The following is a 4,787-nucleotide window of genomic DNA, read 5'->3' as shown; positions in this document are numbered from 1 at the left end:
CAATTTCCGATTCCGATTTATCGTCCCAAGACTACTGTGAACACATCTATAGCTTCTAATGGCGTGTGAGTTGGTTGATTTGCGGATTTATGTTCGATGTCCCGTAAGATTTATAATATATTCGTATGTCACGAGTTTACGCCGGTTTTGTCATGCGTGAATATTTAAACTCTTTAACATATCTTATTTTACGATCACAGCTGATCTGTGAAATGTTATGATAGGACACGAAAGAGAGATCGATACATACTCATCACTTGCAGCGATGTTTCCAGTCAATGGCTTCAGGTATTGTCTGATTCGAATGATCGATTCGCACGGGCTCAAAAGGTTGCTCTATCTGATTAAAGAGTTTTAGATACGTCCACTGATTTCGATACGCCCATCGGGTATGTATTATTTGGATTCTTCGGATTACTGTTCTCATCTTCAGTGTTATTTTCACAACGTTTCGGTCGATGTAATTTCCTACCTTCTTCAGTTGTATCTTGTCGAACTCGGGAAGAACGGTAGAAATTAAGAAGGACTTGATAAAATTCAGTTGTAGTTTCTGGAGGTTGATAGTTCAATACTCAATACTGTGGAAACTTCAAATACAATTGTGAATTTCTTAAAACTTCTGCACCAATCATTGATGACGAGAGGAAAGCATAGTACCCACTCCCGTCGATTAAATAAAGTTCTTTAAGGCTCGTGGTTTGGAGCCGGGATTTAGGGAAAGTCTTCTGAGAATTAATCCCATCTCTTTCCAGGGAGACGTTGGTAAACGAAATCAGAATTATTTTTTTTTGGGGGGGGGGCAGGAAATTTCCAATGAAAATTGGAATAAGCATCGATCCTGATCGAATGGGTCACAGATGCTTTAATGTATGAAGATTTCGAATGCGGAAAAAAATGGCCAACGTTTAAAATATGGGAAATTTTACAATAAAAAGGACGAACATAGAAAATATAGATTTCAACAAAAATCTTATTTTAATCGAAAGTCAAAATAAATTCCCATCGCTATCACATTATGTAAAATATGATTTTGGGATGTTGTATGACGTAGCTGTTGCAGTTACAAACAAAAGAAATAAATAAAAATCCGGGTCGACATTTTTTCTTTTCAACAAAAGTTTTTGTTACTTATTTCTCTCCCGTCTCGACATGACTTAAAAAGTGTCTCGTTGCCACATGTCCATTTAGCTTAACTCACGTTTCTCTTTTCCCCGACCGCATACCGACCACAGCCGGCCCATTCACATGCACTGTCTTCGACACGTACTTTGCTTCTCCTCCTAGGGCTAACTTGTGCACATTTCCTAATTTATATATGCGCGTTTTAAGGCTGCTGCTGCTGCTAATATTTTCCCACGCGCTCAAATGCACTATGTTGTAGAATAATAGCGTTTATCTCAGTTCTGAATTTTTAAGACGGGGGTAATTATTTCTATTATTTGGATTAATCGGACTACTGTTCTCATCTTAAGTCTTATTTGCACAACGCTTCGGTTGATGCAACCTCCGGCCTTTTCCTAAGTGCATGAGTCGCCATGTTTGATTAAGAGAAAGGATGGTTAACTCTACATTTCCGAGGTTTCGTATTCAGTTTCTTGTTGAAAGCAAGTTTACAAAAAATTATAAAGTTGAGTAAAGTCGTAATTTAGTGGAATTTTTTAGCATCTTTTTAAAACAATTGTCCATTAACATTCAAAGGAGATAATCTTATAGAACTCTATCAGAGTTGCCTCCCCTTAACTGTGTTTTTACTGATGTGTACTAACTTATATTTTACCCCACCTTTTTTCCTTTTTATACCACACCAGTCGCTAGTTAATAATATATTACAAATATCTATGCGGAAATTATAAAAAAGTACATCCGGTTAAAAAAAAAAATTAAATTACAAATAAACAGCACTAGGCAACACGTGATTTAACAATTATGTCTCATTGGCACATTTCTTGTTTTGGTTGGTTGGTTGGTTGGTTGGTTGTTTTTGTTTTACGACATATCAACCCTTTTAAGGTTATTTAATGCCGAATCCAGAACAATTTTTTAATAGAGTATACTTGTTATTGCTTTCTTTTTTTTTTAATCGGTTTCTATTTAACCCATAGTTGGGACCCTAACAGGTACTACCAGTCCGGGTCAGAGTGGACCTGGGAGCAATGGCAATTAAAGGGTGGCTCCACACTCCCCAAAGCCTACAAGCTGGGGTCTCACCATCGGATATAGTTTAAGGTCATATCCAGGACCTTTCTTGTTTTGCAAATTAATTTTTTAAGAACCTACAATTCGTTAATGGATTTAATTAAACTTCAGTTTCCTTTTATATGTCATCAATAATTTATGAAATTTTTTTATCAATCGACATCTATGCAGAGGATATAAGAATCTACGGCAATAGGTTATTTTTTTGCTTGATATTTTTTATTGATTTTATATTTTTTTTGTAAATTTAATTTCAGGCATAAGATAAATACGAAATTTCGGAAGTTTAGAGATTACCCCCCCTTCCTTTACCAAGTATGGCGACTTACACATCTAGTTTGAAAATTGAGTTCACTGGAGTTTTAATGTTGCTTTCTGTCCCGCTTACAATCTTTTAAGTAAGCTTCAATAATCTTGATAATACACACGTCCGTGCGCATAACACACAGTGTTTCAACTCTACGATCGTTCTTTTTACAGCTTCTTTTGTGCATCTTGCATCATCTAATTCGAATAGAGTTTACGTTACTCTCACGTGATCGTCAAATACAAAAACGATGTCGTCATTTTAGGATTGTTTTTCAAGTCACGCTAACCAGGTAAGTTACGATTTTCCCTACAGTTACATCGACCGTAACTATGTGCAAATAACAGTCGATGTCGATATATATATATATATATATATATATATATATATATATATATATATATATATATAAGACAAAACTTGTTTCCTTCAATAATTACGAGAAACCTTTTCTACCACCAATAGCAATGGCGAATGACTCTTTATCTGAAAGTACATCTTTTAAACTTCTCGGCGTAACGCTCTCAGGAAACATGAGTTGAACAATTACATTGTGAGTATCGCCAGGACCGCTGCGAAGAAGGTAGGTTCTCTCTACTGTGCTAGAAAGCTACTAACGCCCGACAGTATCCTATACCTCTATAAGGCCACCATTCGCCCATGTTTGGAGTATTGTTGTCATATTTGGGCTGGTGCATCTGCCACTAGTCTCTCACTCCTAGACAAGGTTCAAAAGAGAGTCGCCAATCTGACAGGTCCTGAACTGTCATCTAAACTTCTGCCTCTGCCCCATCGACGAAACGTTGCATCCCTCTGCCTGTTCTACAAGTACTTTAACGGTGAATGCTTTGACGAACTGCAAGCACTTGTGTCCCCCAACGTAAATATCCCCGAAAAATTTTATAAAATTCCACATGAAATTACTTTATTTACCTGGCAGTTTTCTTATCAGCTTTCAGTCAAGCTTATGTATCGATAAGTATTGATAATCGATAATCAGTAATCGAAATAATTCCATGAACAAAGAAACAGGCGATTTTGACAAAGTTAACACCTTACATAGCCTAACATCGCAAGTGCATTTTAGAAGATTTATTACCACACAAGCCAAAAGACACGACATATAAAATCAACAATAGATTCTTTTATACGACAGGGACTGGATTTATTTGCTTCCCCACTGAACCAATGAGGCACAAGGCCGTTTTTTAATATGGAAAAATGAGGAGGGAGGAAGGGGACCAGCTTCCGAGAGGTGGTAAATAGAAGCTGAATAATGAAATACATTTGGTATATAGGGTTGCCCTACATGGACCAAAAGATTGCCACAAGGACAATGGTCTTTGATTGCAGCATCTGCCGGAACAGATGCTACACTTTGAGATATTAAATTTTTTATTCACAGGAAAAAATACAATTGGGAAAATGAACAAAAAATTTAGGCACAAGGCCAACTAAAAAAGAAGGAGGGATGGTGAGGTTGGTTGATCCATCTCGTCTCTACTGTAAATTTTAAAAGATTTTTCTCTCGGCCAGTATCTTTTATCATGGTTACCCTTTTAAATTTGTATTTGTGTGTGTGCGGTGGGAAGGGGGATTGTTCCTACTTAAACCCAATTTAAAACATTTTTTTATTTATATTAACAAATACAAAAAAGATAACAATACTAATAAAATTTGGCCCGAAGACGGGGGGGGGGGCGAAAAAATAGGTTTGCTTCGGAGTAGGAAGCAAATGCCATATGTGTTTAGAAGATCAAATGATCTTTTTCCGTCCTTGTCAAGAGGAGTGCTAACCGGCTCTCCTTTTTTGCAACACCTTTGATACTACAGGGGCGCGCTCGAAATCGATGTTTCTATATAGAGTGCAAATGAACCATGATACCTGACTGGGCAGGAGCTGTTAAAAACAGCCTATCCTGCCTTGACAGAGTACAAAATAGACTTCGTGGCTTAGAGGGGGATGCCCTTTTCTCTTCCCTGCAACCTCTCTCTCACGGAAGAGACGTTACGAGCCTGTCTTTGTTTTATCCTTATTTCCATAGCAAGTGCTCGTCTGAGCTCCAATCTCTGCCCCCCTCGTTAATCTTTCACGATAAACACCCGTCTAGCATAAACTACTGTCAATAATTTTCCCCATTCTTTATCTGTGCCTAAATCAAAACATAGATTCCATGAACAAAGCTTCTTTCTTAAAAGTGCACTCTTGTGGAACTCTCTTCCGTTTGTCTGTTTCCCACCTGACTACAACTTGGATGTCTTCAAGTTCAAAATAAACAAATTC

The 4,787-nt window shown here is 37.3% G+C and overlaps 1 non-coding gene across 1 annotated transcript; it reads right to left on the bottom strand.

Annotated features, from left to right (window-relative positions):
* Nucleotides 1-4,206: 4,206 nt before the first annotated feature.
* LOC145261428 (U6atac minor spliceosomal RNA) lies at nucleotides 4,207-4,322 on the bottom strand. The gene has a single exon (XR_013864444.1). It is a non-coding gene; the product is annotated as a U6atac minor spliceosomal RNA (small nuclear RNA).
* Nucleotides 4,323-4,787: the final 465 nt, after the last annotated feature.

Source organism: Euprymna scolopes, chromosome 37 (genome assembly GCF_053919585.1).
Source record: "Euprymna scolopes isolate OS-2025 chromosome 37, ASM5391958v1, whole genome shotgun sequence".
In the NCBI taxonomy this organism is placed as follows: Eukaryota; Metazoa; Mollusca; class Cephalopoda; order Sepiida; family Sepiolidae; genus Euprymna; species Euprymna scolopes.
Note: the sequence above shows the minus strand (reverse complement) of the source record. Positions and strands in the feature narration are given on the sequence as shown.